This window comes from Psammomys obesus, unplaced genomic scaffold (assembly GCF_907164565.1).
Source record: "Psammomys obesus unplaced genomic scaffold, mPsaObe1.curated_primary_1811, whole genome shotgun sequence".
NCBI lineage: Eukaryota > Metazoa > Chordata > Mammalia > Rodentia > Muridae > Psammomys > Psammomys obesus.
The window spans coordinates 10,303,640-10,321,230 of NW_026594083.1; the positions used below are offsets into that span (position 1 = coordinate 10,303,640).

General features: G+C 35.8%; 1 protein-coding gene across 1 annotated transcript in view; it reads left to right on the forward strand.

Moving 5' to 3' along the window:
• The window catches only part of Ncam2 (neural cell adhesion molecule 2), a 319,248-nt gene that overhangs the window by 232,513 nt on the left and 69,144 nt on the right, over window positions 1-17,591 (forward strand). The window lies entirely within an intron of this gene.

The following is a 17,591-nucleotide window of genomic DNA, read 5'->3' on the forward strand; positions in this document are numbered from 1 at the left end:
TCTTATTAATTTTGTTATTCATTTTACGTTCTGATTATCGTTCCCCTTCCTCTTGCTCCCACCTCCTGCCCCTCTCTATTCTTTCTTCTCCTAAGAAAATAAGAAGCACCCCAACCCACCCAACCCATGCTGGCATATCAAGCCCCATCAGGACTAAGTGCATCCTCTTCCACTGAAGTCAAACAAAAGCAACTCAGATAGGGGAACATATTCCAAAAGCAAGCAACAGGTTCCATGTAAGAGACAGCCCTTGCTCCAGTTGCTAAGGGACCCTCATGAACAACAAGCTGCCTATCAGCTACGTAAGTGTAGGGGTCCTAGGTCCAGACCATGCATGCTCTTTGGTGAGTGGCTCAGTCTCTGTGATACCCCATGGGCCAAGGTTAGTTGACTCTGCTGGTCTTATGGATTCTGTGTCCCCTCCAGCTCCCGCTAGCCTTCAGCCCTCTCTTCCACAAGACTTCTCAAGCTCTGCCTAATGTTTGGCTATGGGCCTCAGTATCTGTTTAGATCCACTTCTGGGTGGGTCCTCCCAGAGGACTGTTATGTTAAGCTCTTGTCTGCAAGAATATCAGAGTCTCATTAATAGCGTCAGGGATTTGCTCTCTCCTGTGGGGTAGGTCTCAACATGGGTCACTTATGAGTTGACCATTCCCTCAATCTCTGCTCTGTCTTTATCCCTGCACATCTTTTAGGCAGGGTAAATTTAGGATCGAAGGTTTTGTGGGTGGGTTTATGTCTTCCTTCCTCCTGGCTATAGGAAGTGGTCACTTCAGTCTCCATATCCCCTGTTGCATACTTAGGTAGAAAGGACCTCAATGATACCATTTGATATGGCTGCATGTACTTTTAGGTATATTCAGATACATAGAAAGAGAATGGGGTAGATGTCAGGGGAGGGGAAAAAAGAAATGGAAAGACTGTTCAGAGAATACCCTTTCAATTAGGCAAAACTTGTATATTTTAGGATCCACTGATAACATGGGAAGGTCTTTAACACTGCCAACCAAATAATTATGGAGGTAGTAGACCTAATATGTACTGGGGCACAAGAAGAAAGAATCTGTGGAAAGAGTGCATAGATTGTGATATTGTGGTGTTGGTTTCAAGGGTGTCACCCTCTCTAAAATTTATCAGTCACATATAGAGTAACATGAAATTAGCATCTGATTTATTTATTTATTTTCCTTCAGCAATCATACCTTACACATTTGTGAATCATATTTTAATATTTTTATAGATGTAGTGGTTGTGTAGGAACCAATTTTTCCTTATTTAAATCTTATTTTTCTAAATAAATAATAGTGTATTAAATTGTAAACTATAATTCATAAGGGTCTTGATATTTTGTTTATCTTTCTTATTCGTTTTTGTTTATTTCCTCAGAAGGACATTAGCTAAGTTAATGAGGAACTTTTTACTTTTCATATGTTCACACACTGGAATTAAACTAATAGAATGTTCTAGTCTGTTGCCACAAACTTGCTTTTTCTTCACTTAGACCCTGAGTAAATACTTCTCTCTCTCTTTTTTCTCTCTCTCCCCTCTTTCTCTCACTCCTGTCTTTTCTAACTTACAGCAAGTAGTAGATCATATTGACTTCTAAATATAGAAATATTTAATAAAATATATTGTTCTCTATCATTCTTACTTATTTGTTGCTGGCATGGACCCATGATCGTTAATATAATTTTAAAAAACATTATGATATACCAGATTTTGATGACCTACCTAAATTGTTCTTTTTGGGCAACTGAGAACCCCTTTTCCCTGCACTGTGTATAGCTATTCCATACCAAGATTTATAGGTGGCTTGTTATCTCCCAGAAGCTGAAAGTATTTTGACATATTTATCCTGCAGTATTCCTTTAATCCACTTGTTTATACTTTCTCAGATCAACCTGAATTCCTTTTTTCAAAAACGACAATTTCACTTTTAGATACCCAATTTAAAATAATCACTGAGTTATCTTTAAACCTACACAAATTTACTACTCATAATGGGCCTTAGTGTTTTAAAAATTCGTTACAGGAATATTTTCTGTGATTACAGCATTTCTAACATAAATGTGCCTGAAGGAAAAAGGAAGCCTTTTTAAACATCTATATTTTATATGGTAAAGAAGAAATTGAGTGTAAAGTTCTTCTGTCTGTGTTAAATGCAAGTGTAATAAACTCATATGAATTGCAAGGGAAGAAGTGAAATGCAATCCACACTAATTCCCTATTTTCAGGAAAAGTGATTTTGTTCTAATTTGCATGTTACAGAGGAATCTCTGCCTCATAAATTCAAAACAAGAATATTTGGTCCTGTTTTTATTGTACCCATGATTTTGAAAAAGGGACTAGCTTCATGTGTGAGGGAAGAGTGTGTGAGTATGTGTGTGAGAGAGAGAGAGACAGACAGAGATGGATACAAAGACAGAAAGACAGAGACGAAGAGAGAATTTGACTTTGAGTTTGTATGTGTGTTTGTATAATGTGTGTATTTTAAAATAGTGTATTTAAACCACATTGGTAAATGTATGCAGACACTAACAAAGGAGGAAAAATGAAATAATTTCATAAATAATATTTCAGCTGTTAAAAATTATCTCACAAATTTTAAGGTGAAGACACGACCTAATTCTGTATATAACTTGGTCTTTCATGTAAGACTGCCTAATGAATAACTTTCTACATTTCAGTAAAATTCATGATTTTCCTAAACTTAGGAGATTTTACTAATTAGAAGAACACTGAAGAAATGGTTCTAATCAGTGTAGCTATGGCATCTGTGGTTAGTAAGTAAGTTAGTGAGAATATGGTGTGAATGCTGTGCACAAATTTAATACACATGAAGCTGAGCAAGTTCAAAGCTCCCTGAACTGGAAATGAAGAGCTCATCTCAACTCTCAACTGTAGGCTCTATAGTCTCCTTAAAATTCTTCAGAAACATAGTGTCAATGTACTTTGGAGTATTTTAATGCCCATGAAAATCTCTGTGAGTGCACCATCTCAGTTACCTTGATTGAGCATCTTTTGTTAGCATACAAAAAAAACCTCATTTATATTAAATATTATGTACATTAGAATTTACATAATGAGCAACATTTAAACTCTTTGATAATTATAATTATAAAGATATTTATGATATTTCTTATTACAGTCAATGCATACATTGAAAGTTTAAGAAGTGTAAAGTACTTCAACTATTTAGTTATGAATTATAATATAGTAGAGTTTTCATACAAAAGATTGTATACACTATTGACATTCAAGGCTAGAAATACCTTCAGAGATGATGTTCTTCACACTTTTGCTCGAGTTTTTCTCACATTTTATGAAACACAGAATGCACAGCTAAGGAAGATTTCTGAAAAAGCAACAGAAATATTCTCTAAAATGTCTAGATGGGTCTGAGGATCATCAGCAGGTGGAAAGCAACTGAGGATAGAAGAAGAGGATGCAGGCAGTCCTGAAGAGATTTGATCATCTGGGGTCAGTTGGTAAGAGAAAAGGGCTCCTCCTTTCTGAGGACTAGCTATAGGAATATGAGGTAAGAACGACAAAGGGTGAGACAGGGAGGAGACGAGGGAGGGATAAGATAAGAATGTAAAATGAACAAATTAATTAAAAAATGTGATGAGCTCCACAAGGACCAAATATATATGTGCACAGGAGTCTTTTCTGAGACTGATTCTCCAACCAAAGACCAGCATGGATATAACCTAGAACCCCTGCTCAGACGGAGCCCATTGCAGCTCAGTATCCAAGTGGGTTTCCTAGTAATGGGAACAGGAACTGTCTCTGACCTGAACTCAATGGCTGGTTCTTTGACTTCCCCACCCCCGAGGGAGGAGCAGCCTTGCTAGGCCAAAGAGGAGGATATTGCAGACAGTCCTTATGAGACCTGATAAGCTAAGGTCAGATGGAAAGGGAGGAGGATGTCCCTTATCAGTGGACTTAGAGAGGGGAAGGGAGGAGATGAGGGAGAGATGATAGGATTGGGAGGGAATGAGGAAGGGGGCTACAGCTGGGATACAAAGTAAATAAACTGTAATTAATATAAAAATTTAATAATAATAAATTGTGATGAATTAAAGACACATCATTTAGTGAGTGTGTTGTGATTAAAGTAGGACTTTTACCACTTTTCCTTCATGTGTAAAGAACCCTATTATATAACTATTTAGTTGTGCTGTTAACTTTGAGGGATTCTTTATTTTTCCTTTTTAAAAGCAAAAAGACACATATTGTATATAGTCATTTATAAGTGGATATTAGACATATAATATAAGATAATCATACTAAAATCTGTATACCTAAAGAAGCTAATCAACAAGGAGGCCCCTGGGTAAGATGCTCAATCCTCATTCAGAAATGCAAATGGAACACACTTTTTTTTTGTGGTTTTAAATTTGAGTTTATTTTCTCTTATAATGAGTAAGAACTAGTATCGTAATTACACCACTTAAAAGGAAAGAGTATAATCACTACATCAGGTCAGCAGCACTAGAAATTCCAGTCACCAGCTCTCATATCCTTGTCCAGACCCAGTGCACACAGATTCGCAGCATTACATAGGTCACCAGCCTTCCCTGATTTGAGAACTGGGATACCTGTTCCATTCGTTGTATGTTGATCTGTGTTCTTCAGTTTTTATTATTATTATTATTAATTACACTTTATTCATTTTGTATCCCCCCATAAGCCCCTCCCTCCTCCCCTCCCAATCCCACCCTTCCTCCCCTTTCTGCATGCATGCCCCTCCCCAAGTCCACTGATAGGGGAGGTCCTCCTCTCCTTCCTTCTGATCTTAGTCTATCAGTTCACATCAGGAATGGCTGCATTGTCTTCTTCTGTGGCCTGGTAAGGCTGCTCCCCCCTCAGGGGGAGGTGATCAAAGAGCAGGTCACACTTTTAAAGATTGTTGATTTCCCTCCTCCAGAAGCCATCAGCTATGCCTCGCTCCTCAGTATGAAGTGAAGATTTTCCCATTCCACTCAAAATGATGACTTGTGCATCATTTTATGGACATCAAAAGCATAATCACCATACTGGCGTCATACAGTTCATCAGTTCATTATCATTCCCTCTTGTATCCAGAAGACACATTTTTTTCCTCATATCTCCCATATATCTGACTCTCTTTCATGATGTCCTGGCCCTTGAAGAGGAATATAACATAGCTGCTCTATTTCAGGCTAAGTACTCTGCAGTAACATATTCTATGCTCTTCGACCAGTTGTGATTTCCAGTATCCATCACCTACTATGCAGAGAAAGACTACTGACAACTTCTGAAAGCCGAACTAATTGATAGAAGAGAGATGAATTTAGACATTGGTTTGATTGTATGTCCAAATAGTGATAATAGTATGTTTATCTCCGGGGCTTATGAGCTAGAGTGGCAGTACCAAACATGCTTCCATCTATGGAGCAAAGGCTAAATAAAATCATAAAGCACTTATTTTGGCCTCATGTCATTCTTAAATTTATGATGTTCTCCAATGAAAATCATTAATACACCTTGGATATTTCTTTAGAATTTTAAAGTATATTATGAAGTTAAAACATCATTGGTGGAACGTAAGAGTCCTATCAATACATTATAGAAAGCTGTTGTTCTGACTTTATATAAATATATGCATAGATAGGCACACAGAAAGCATGTTTCTATCTGTTTAATCTCTAACTTATTGGATAAAGATAATGTTTTATTGTACTAATAATTAGATACATGAGTGTCTGTAGTATAAAAGTCAGTAAGAGTACAACACATAATTCCTTAGTTGCTCATATTAAGTTACTTACATATAATGTGTTTATGTATGTGAACATTGGTATTTTGTTTTAGCCTAACTTGGTATATCCAAGCACAATGTCAATTCCACATCCATGCTTTGTTTTATTCTCTTTGAGATGTGATCGGCTTATCTGAGAAGTTACTAACCTTTATATGTAGATGCAGCCAATTATGTTAGTTCCTCCATGAAGTTCACATATGAATGTGCTCAAAACAATACACATTTTGTGCTGGGCTATAATCCAAGATTTCATGAATGTTAGGCAAGCTCTGTCTCTGTTTCCAAGAATAATAATTTTCACCTCTTATTAAAACATTTCTGAATTTATAAATTTGAATTTATAGTTATATTTGCTCAATCTAAGGATCTGCCCTTATGCTCTTTTAGATGTAAACAACATTAAAACAGTAAGCTTTTCAGTAGGAAACACCTGTTCTTGGCTGCTTAGCAAACATCAAGTATTCAAATTTCTTAATAAATAGAAAATGAATAATGTAACAGACACAGGTAGTACTTGCCCTTGTCATTAAGCAGGTGGTTAGTGCTATTATTTGCATTTTCATAGGCTTGATACACATATTTTTTTCTAGATATAGGAGGAAATTATCACACATTTGCCTTTGGATACCAATTAGTATTAGTAATTTATTCTCCTTTGCATTTTATTAAGCTCAGCTAAACAGAAGTGAATTTCATGAGGGAGAATTTGTTGCTTTTTATATTTGCATTATAAATTGGTACAAAAAATTAGACAGCATAATTTCTTCCTCACATCCACATAATCTTCCACTCAATCATTGTCTTTTTATAACAAAAATTTGCCTTTAGAGAGAAGAAAACTTTCTGTCTAGAGCAACACGACATCATCAAAATGTCCCAAATGAAAACTTTTGGAAGCAAGATCATTTCATTGCTTCTCATTTTCTGTACTCTAATCTCCATATCCATTGGTGTTGATTCTCTGTACATAAAATACTAGGATTTTGTCATTATCTATAAACTTCAGAAGTGTTGCAGGAGTTTTAGTAAGTTGAGTAATTTTAGTTTGCATAAAATGCTCACATGGAAGTAACTGATGCATGCAGATGTTTGGCGATAAACTTTCTTTCCCTATGATTTATTATGTAAATAATAAATATAGTATTTACTCCTGTACATTAACCATACATAATTAGGGTTTTATAAGGACATTTTCAAAGAAGAATATTATGTATTCGACATCATTTACTCTCTTGCCTTCCTTTTCTGGATTCACCTCTCTTCTGCTCTATTCATTTCTTCCAGCTCAATAATATCATTTTAAAATTTATAGTGTGTGTGTATTTGCATGTGTGTGCGTGTTTGCATGTGTGTGCATGTGAGTGTATGACTGTGTGTGTATATGTTAGCATCTGTGTCTGTGTGTATGTCTCTGTGTGTGTCTATGTGTGCTTGTGTGTGTCTCTGAGTTTTTGTGTCTATGTGTCTGTTTCTCCCTGTGTGTCTGTTTGTGTTTTTGCATGTACAAACATGCTTGTTGAGAGTATATAATATATACATATATGTCACAGAATATTGGCTGGCTTGATCTTCTGAAGGTAACCCAGCTTCTCTGAGTTAATGTATTCAGTAGTGTCAATGTTAACAGCACAACTCTTCACTTAAACTGAGAAGATAGTTTATTCTGGAGTAATCGTGAGTGACTTTGATCCACAAACATAAACTCTAGTTCCTCAAGTTGTATGTTCCAGCTTGAAAGCAGTTTCAGTGGATTTTTATGTTTTTATAGTACAAATAAAGTCATAAATTAGGGCAAGTTTCAAATACATTGGTGGATACACCAGAGACAAATGTGCAATGAAATGGGGGAAGCTTTTGTGTGAGTGTAAGATGCTACCTGATCACATTCTTAGCTCTTAGGTTGATGGAAGCTAGTAGTCTGCTAAATTAATCACTTAGAAGAAGTTGTTATTTATTATCACAAAATGTTAGTTCGGATATTCAGTGGAGCAAGAAAACCTGCTCTGGAAAGCTAAAACTACACTACTTCCTGTCTCTCCACACACGGAAATTCCAATAAGCCCATAATTCTCCAAAGTCACAGAATCCTCCCGAGAGTTTTTCATTCACATTCACACACAGCTCTGTTTTGGCAATCTCACTCATAGTAGGCGTGTTGTGTCTAGAAGACTGGTCCCCACCAGAGGAGAGGCTTAATATAGGTTAGAACCATTTAGAACCTCGTGCTCCGCCACTTATTCTAGAAGATCACCATGAAGGTACTCATTATTTGTCATTTCAGTGAATTCTCTACAGTAGTCTACTAAGACCATGTCAAAAACAAACAAACAAACAAGTTTTGTTTTATGTTCTTTTTTTTTTTCTTGTTTCTTAAGACACTATCAATTTCTTCCCAAAGTCATCTCATAAACTGAATTTACAGGTGGGATTACTGCAATTTTGTGTTTCTAGTCTAAATCTGTTTGACCAGTTTGGTAAGTACATGTTCATGTCAGAGTGGTTCTATGAGATTGTCAAAAACAAACAAACAAAAAACAAAACTCTATCATCAACATGGATGATCCTTTGTGTTTTTTTAGCCTTTGGCATGAATATTATGTATGATATTGTGTGGCCATATGCTGCTTTCTGAACACATTGAGTGGATACAGATTTCATTGAGTGGTGGATATAGTCTTACCCATACTAGTGTTTACACTGACAGTTAATGTTTGTCTTACCAAGGATAAATGAGGATGCCTATATTTGAGTCTTAACTTCAGTCTATATTTGCCATTCCCTCCTGAGTCTCACATCCTGTCAGCTCTCACGATCTGTCCATGTGATTCTGTTGGTCTCTAAGTCTTGTGCTCATAGTTGATGGAGATATGAACAGTTTAATATATGGCCATACCTAATTTCCCACCCTCCTTTACAGAATAATTTGATTGAAGAGTGTCTTTCAACTCTTTTTCCTCCCTTGTCATAGAAACATAGGGTACAAAGATGATGAAACTGACTTTTCTTCCCAGGATCACTTTTGGTAATTTTAGTCCGGTATTCAAAGTTTTGTCTTTAAAATGCTACTGTTCTCAGTCACTATTCTACTGGAAATGTAGAAGCCAGGGAGATGTCGTCATCACAATCTTGGATATTCTACCTTCAGAAGTAAGGTAAAAACTAAACTATATTCCTTCATAGTTTACCAGTGCCAAGATCATATATATATGGATATATATGGACATGTTGGAAATAACTCCAGGGCAGCTATGGTGAAATTTTTGTTTATATATTATAAACAACATATTATATATATTACGTTTATATATATAAACTAAATATATGTATACAAATATATGTATATAAAATACATATAATATATACATATAATCTATATACATAAAATATATAATATATTTATAATTTATATTTATATATAATTTATATTATATATATTTTGTCTATATATGCACGTATAAAATATATAAACAAACACAGATCTATTACATATATATACATATATATGTACACACATATATTACATATATATGTGTATATATATATATATATATATTTATGCTATGGACTTAGTTCTAAGATGTCCATGCTTCAGTGACTACACCTTGCTTCTACAATCAGTATTCTGCCATTTCTTTGTTTTCTTCTCCTTCTAAAATCTGGCAAACTCTAAATCAAAGTATTGGCAAGTTTCTCTTACATGGGGACACTGTTTCTGGGGAATAAAATCCTGTCTTCTTGCTGTGTTCTCAAGCTGTGGCAGGTGCAGAATAATTCATATTACCTCAAAGATTAGTATCTAAATACAATGTAATATTTCCTTGATGCTTTAATTATCTGCAAGTATTAAGATCCTGCTGAGTTTTATCTTCTTTGTGAACCCAGTGTGAACCCAGGTCTATTCTGTCTTACTTTCTTCTCATCTGTTCTTAATATATATACTCATACTTAAGTCCACATTAAAATCTGTTAATTTTTTTCCAATTCTCCTCAATAAATTCAACTATATTAATTCATTTAAGAGTTAAATGGCAAATAATATAATCTGGTATTACTAACAGGTAATAAATGACTACCCTGTATATATGCAAAAATGTAAAAATGTTATTGGTTATGTTGGTCCCAAATTTCACAGAAAGGTAACATGAATTCAAATAAAACCAATTGGGATGGATCGTTAACCTGAGGAAATAATAATGTATAATATAGGGATTTTAACTACTGCTAAGAGCTTTCCAAATAAATTACTAAAACATTTGTAAACATGAGAAAGTACGTTTTAAAATGTTAAAATAGAAATAGTTAATACAGGAAAATGCTGTTTTACACCTGTACATGGATTCTGTGCCATGATAACCCTTTAAAATCTCAGAAACCTTCTGGGATATTTCACTCAGGATGATCTTTTCTAGATCCCACCATTTGCCTGCAAATTTCATGATTTCCTCCTTTTTGATTGCTGAGTAGTATTCCATTGTGTAAAAATACCACAATTTCTGTACCCATTCCTCCGTTGATGGACATCTGGGTTGTTTCCAAGGGAGGAGCAGTCCTGTTAGGCCACAGAGGAGAGCTTTGCAGCCAGTCCTGAAGATACCTGATAAAACAGGATCAGATGAATGCGGAGGAGGTCCCCCCTATCAGTGGACTTGGCAAGGGGCACGGTGGAGATGAGGGAGGGAGGGAGGGACTGGGAGGGAATGAGGGATCGGGACATGGCTGGGATACAGAGTTAATAAAATGTAACTGATAAGAATAAAATAAAATTTAAAAAAAATCTCAGAAACCTCTGATTGCTAGTGTTCACTATAGAATGGTAGACAATGTAATGCTTGAGCAAGAACTTTTCCTATCTCATTACTTTGGGATGTGATTGTAAGTTTTGAATGACACATATTAGATGATTGATTCAAGGCTAAAAATGACTGACAAAATTGTTAAGAATTTCAATTACCCGTAAGTGCTGGATAACTATATTTTTTTTTTTCCCTGTGAGCTCTAAGAATCAAATCTTTTTAATCAGATTGTCTGGTCTGTCATTGCCCAGAATCTCCCATCTTTATATTCACCCTTTGATTTTAATGTGCTGTTGCAAAGTTGTGCACCAAATAGTAACCCCACTAAATGGTTAGTAGATAGTTGTGGATCATACAGTACTGTTCAGATTAGTAGGTCACTAAACACAGTAAAAGGCATGGATATGAACAAGAGAGGAATGCTATATAGGAAGCATACAGTGAGAAAAAAGACGCGGGAGTGGGAATTAAAAAAATCACTACATACATGTATGAAACTGTCGAGAGCAAATCGATGACACATAAAAGAAAATCACTTCTTTAAATCCATATACAAAGTGTAAGAATTAGTGAAAACTGCCAGCATCAATTATGTTGTTTAGTCTAATGAGAACTCAGAAACTCAATTAAATATTAAAAGATATTTTCATCTAATAACATGAATGATATGTATTTTATACAAAACACTTCTCAAAATCAATTAAACTTTTAAAAGTAGGTCTTAAAACCTTAAAAAGTATTAGAAAAAAATACTATAAATTGAGTCTTTATAATACTCCTTGAAGCTTATAGCATTTTGATAATGATATATATAAGTGATTCATTTGTACACTTAGGGTTTGGTCTTCATGAATAGTAACCAGACCTAGTATAAGGGTCACCGGAGTGGTGCTCTGTCCACTCTACCTTCAGCACAGTGACATTCAGTGTCTTAAGATTACACTCTCCAGGATAGAAGCAATATATTTTATGTATAACCAGGAATATTCACAGTACTACTATCTTATAATGCTATGTGTTCGAAAAAGAACCAATCCTGAAATATGAGTTCAGTTCTTAAAAGTACCAGAAATATAAAGAAGCTATTGAATTAGAAAAAAGTATGAGATCTGAAAGAGTGTTGAAGTGCAAGCTAGAAAAGTCCTTATTATCTGCATGGCATAGCCATCACAAAAACTCACACAAATGTCTTGAAAATCTGAAAACTGAGAAATATCAAAAAAGCCATAATCTTAAATAGTACCTAAGCAGTTCTGAACATAAATTTGATATAAATGTGGAAATTATAAGATTTACTGGTGACATCTTAGGCAGAAATAAAGGATGCATAGTTGACAATAGAAAAAAGCCACGTTAAAAAGATATGAATGGCACTGTATTTAACACTGAAGATTCAAAGAGATAGTTGGAGACTGATTTATGCCTTTTTTTTTCTTAAATGTACAAGAGAAGATTTTAAATGCAAAATATTAGTCAAAAGATAAATACCATTTATGGATTTGAAAAGCCATCATCTTATTGATTTTACACATATAATTCTGCTGTTATATGTGTGCATATTCATGTGGTATATGCATACATGAATATGCAATTATGCCAGCATGCAGAGGACAAAAAAAGGACACAAAGAATAAATCGATATTATGTTTTTCTTATTTTTGGAGACACGGTTTTTTACTCAACTTGAAGCTCACTATTTTATAAACTCTGGCTGGAAAACAAATAAATATATCTGCAAAGAAGAAAAGCATGCACTTGAAGATCCAGAAGTAGAAAGTTATTGAATGAATATTTTTGGTCTCACTTAATTCTTATGTTAAAAAGCAATCCGTAATATGATTATAGTTGACAGTGAGACCTTTTTAAGATATGAGGTTGCAAGAATGGATGTAGAGTTTCTGGTGTAACTTGGAAGCTTATTGGCAACAACCTATAGAGAAAGGTTGACTTTTATGCAAAGATAAAAGAAAGATTTGGATTCTCCACCATACAGCAAGGAGATTTGCTCAACTATGTTCATAATAACCAGAAACTGGAAACAACCTAGATATCCCTCAACCAAAGAATGGATAAAGAAATTGTGGTACATTTCCACAATGGAAAACCACTCAGCCATTGAAAACAAGGAAATCATGAAATTTGTAGGCAAATGAATGGAACTAGAAAAGATCATCCTGAGCAAGGTAACATATGGTATACGCACATTTTAGTCATATAGTAGAGGATAGGTACAGTGCGATGTGCAGACCCCAAGAAGATAGGTTGAACAGACATCTTAGGCTTTATATCGGCCCACTAGTTATGGGAGTGGGGGTTATCTCTCACACAGGCTATGTTGCCTGTTTTTTTATTATTTCTGCCTGACGAGACTTCCCTTCAAGGCCACAGGGGAGGAAGAACTCAGTCCTCAAGTGAATAGATGAGCTGGGGTGTCTGGGATGCAGAAGGGATGGTAGAGTGGGAGAAGAGGAGGGAGGGGCTTATGACTGAGATGTAAAGCAAATTAATTTTTAAAAAGTCAGAAGTTAGCTCTGAACCAGAAAGCAGGCCCTCCTCATAAAGTGGATTTTCTTTTAAATATCTGCAATTTTATTTAAATTGCATGTGTGTGTATATGTTTATCTCTGTGTTATACATATAGAGACCAGAAAGAGAATTCCTTAATTGGCTCTACCACTATTTTTTGAATCAGATTTTCTCACTGGACTGGGATATCATAGGCCATCCCTCTACAAGGATCATCCTATCTCTGACTCTCTAGGCCTCAGGTCAGAGATATAAGTTACTATACGCATCTGTTTTACCAGAGTATTAGCCATCTGAATTCAGACCATCATATTTATGTAGCAAGCACTTTACTGACTGAGACATTCTACGCAGTCTAAATTTCTGATACTCAGTGTTGTACTTTGTTAATATGCTCTGACAGATTAGGAAAAAAAATGTGCTTTCTTTTTTTTCCTTTAGGTATCACACAAAACTCGTAAGTACAAAAGAAAAATAGACAAGTGAGATTGCAGCATATTAGAAAGATACTGCTAAGAAAAGGAAGCCTCAAAAGTTAAAAGCAACCTTCCTAAAGGTTGAAAATATTCTAATATCATATACACAATAAAAGATTTAATGACTAATAGTGGCTGTCAGTGTGACACATCCAGGAAAATGGAACCTCAGTTGTGGAACTGCCTCCATTTGGCATGTATATGGAACATTTTTTGATGCTAATTGATATAGAGTTCATGTCCATTGTGGAATGTACTAAGACAGGGGTGCCAAGGATGAACAAGAAATGTCTGTAAATGTGAGCCTGAGAGAAATCTCTACTTCAATTACTACCTTCAGGTTTCAGAATAGAATTCCTGCATTCATTTCTCTCTATGACGGATTGCATCCTGGAAACAAAAACAAAAACATTAAAAATTCTTCTCTTCTTCAAGTAGCATTTGCTAGGAGTGGTTTATCAAAACAGGAAGCAAACTAGGGCAGAGTACCCGAAGATGTAGGGTGCTGTGATGGAATTAACGACATTGTTTTGGTAAGGATTATGGAAACATTTGGAATTTAGGACTGAAAAGTAATTGAGTGCTCAAAGTCTATTGGTCAGGTCAGTGGGAGCTTGGAGATGAAAATATTGAAGCCAATGCAGACAGTGGACATATGGCGTGTAACTTTTCAGAAGGAAGCAAACAGATTAGTAAGCCCATGTATATGTTAAGAATCTGTGATCCTGGAAAATCTGCTGTGATTAACAAAATAATAGCATTACTGAAGTGAAATGTTCTGTATTTCCTGGGAAAAGGCAAACCAACTGTGATTCATAAGTCACCCATCACCCTTATGATAAAATTGTGTGAGATGTATCCTCAGGATTCACACACAGACGGTTTAGTTCATGAGTTCTTCTCTTAACTGGTAACATAACTCAGTAAAAATTGAGCACCTGTTATAGGTTTTGAAGGCATAAAAAATGCAAGCTTGAAGTGTTGATGGAGAATGGATGAAATTGCACTTTGGGGCTATATTGAAGTCCCTGAAAAGAGGTCAAGAAAGTCCACTGATGGAAGTGTAGCCTCAGTTGCTGTGGTGAAGTCAGGACCATCAAAGAAGTTAGGACCATGGTATAACCATCAAAGACAGCATTAAGTGTGGAGTTAAGCTGACCTGTGATTGTGAAACAACTTGTGTAAGTTTCAGATGGCAGAGCCCAAGACTTGAGACTGCCCAAGCCATTGGAAGCCTTAAAGATAATGAGTGGATTCTGGATATCAATATTTAGCATTTCATACCACTGAATTTGGGTTGCTTTGAATTGAATAAAATTGTCTCTTGATTCTTCCTCCTTGGAAGAAAAAAGTATATAACTTTTTAAATAGGCGCTCATTAAAATACGCTGGATTTTAGTGAAATCTTTGATATTAATATAATAAAATACTGAAAAAATGTAAATACTTGGAATTTTAAAGTTTAGTGGTATTTCATACTATGATATCAATGTGACTTGTGGGGACAAATAAGAAAGGAAAAGCAATGATTTAACAGTGAAGTGTCTGCTTCATCAATTTGAACGGCTGCACTTGTGATAGCTACACTTGGTTGTCAATATTATGCACCTGGGAAGAGGAAACCTTAGTTGAGGAATTGTTCCCATCAAATTGAACTTTGGGTATATATATGGAACATGTTTTTGATTGCTAATTTATATAGTAGCACACAGCCCACTGCTGAGTATAAACACTCTTAGGAAAGTGGGCATGCACTATATTTGAAAAGTAGTTGAATGTAATTCTGAGACAAAGAGAGTTAAAATAATTTCTTTTTTAAAATTTTTTATTCAACTTTTATTAATTACAATTTATTCATTTTGTATTTCCCCATAAGACCCTCCCTCCTCTCCTCCCAGTCCCACCCTCCCCCCGTTTCTGCATGCATGCCCCTCCTCAAGTCCACTAATAGGGGAGGTCCTCCTCTCCTTCTTTCTGATCTTGGTCTATCAGTTCTCATCAGAAGTGGCTGCATTGTCAGGGTTCTAGGTTATCTCCATGAATAGTCCTTGGTTGGAGTATGAGTCTCTGGGAAGTTCCCTGTGTTCAAATTTTCTTGTTCTGTTGCTCTCCTTGTGGAGACCCTGTCCTCTCCAGCTCTTGCTATTTCCCACTTCTTACATAAAATTCTATTCACTCTGCCCGACAGTTGGCCATCAGGCTCAGCATCTGCTTTGATAGTCTACAGGGCGGAGGCTTTCAGAGGCCCTCTGGGGTAGGTTCCTAGTTTGTTTCCTGTTTTCTTCTTCTGGCTTTCAGAAGCCCTCTGTAGAAAGTTCCTAGGTTGTTTCCTGTTTTCTTTTTCTTCTGATGTCCATCCTCTTTGCCTTTCAGGATGGGGATTGACCATTTTAGTTAGGGTCCTGTCTCTTGCTTAGTATGTTTAGATGTACAGATTTTACTGGGTTTATTCTATGTTGTATATTTATATGAGTGAGTATACACCGTGTGTGTCTTTTTGCTTCTGGGACAACGCACTCAGGATGATCCTTTCCAGGTCCCACCATTTACCTGCAAATTTCATGATTTCCTTATTTTTCATTGCTGAGTAATACTCCATTGTATAGATGTACCACAGTTTCTGCATCCATTCTTCAGTTGAGGGGCATCTGGGCTGTTTCCAGCTTCTGGCTATTACCAATAAAGCTGCTACAAACATGTTTGAGCAAATGTCCTTTTTGTGTACTTGAGACTCTTTTGGATATATACCTAGGAGTGGTATGGCTGGATCTTGAGGAAGCACTATTTCTAGTTGTCTGAGAAAGCACCAGATTGATTTCCAGATTGGTTTTACAAGTTTACATTCCCAGCAGCAGTGAAGGGTTCCCCTTTCTTCACAACCTCTCCAGCATGTGTTGTCCCTTGAGTTTTTCATCTTGTGATGGGTGTAAGGTGATATCTCAGGGTTGTTTTGATTTGCATTTCCCTAATGGCTAATGAGGTTGAGCATTTCTTTAAGTGCTTCTCTGCCATTTGATATTCCTCTACAGAGAATTATCTATTTCGCTCTGTTCCCCATTTTTTTAAGTGGATTACTTGGTTTGCTGCTTTTCAGCTTCTTTAGTTCTTTATATATACTGGATATGAGTCCTCTGTCAGATAAAGGGTTGGTGATGATTCTTTCCCAACCTCTAGGCAATCGCTTTGTTTTGATGACGGTGTCCTTTGCTTTACAGAAGCTTTTCAGTTTCATGAGGTCCCATTTATTGATTGTTGCTCTTAGAGCCTGTTCTGTTGGTGTTCTGTTCAGGAAATTTTCTCCTGTACCAATGAGTTCTAGGGTATTCCCCACTTTTTTTTTTTCTAGCAGATTTAATGTGTCTGGTTTTATGTTGAGGTCTTTGATCCACTTGGACTTCAGTTTTATGCAGGGTGATAAGTATGGATCTATTTTCATTTTTCTACATGTAGACATCCAGTTGGACCAGCACCATTTGTTGAAGATGCTATCTTTTTTCCATTGTATGGTTTTGGCATCTTTGTCAAAAATCAGGTCTTCATGGTCGTACTTTCATTTTAAAAATTTCTGCTTTGGCTTTTCTCCATGATAGATTATGTCCTGTATGGCAAATAAAATCTTTCCTCCCCTGAGTTTCATTTGATCAGAGTATTTTATCACAGCAACATAAAGCAAGCTAGGACACAGTGATAATGAATGATATTGATAAAGAATTTATGGAAAACACAAAAGGGAAATTAATTAATATTAATAAAAATGCATTGTCTATGTGAATTGGTATTCAAACTCACTAATGATCAAAAATTTAAATTAAAAGTACACAAAAGATACCAAATATAGAAGGTGATTATTTTTATGAGGGCATGTGTTGTAGGTTGCAATGAAGGGAAAAGAGATCACATGATGCTATTAAATGAACAGACTACTGTTCCTAAAAATTTTAAGTATATAGTATAGCATATCCCTTCAGTCTTACTCTTCATCCTGCTGCAGCCTGCCTGTGGGATTCC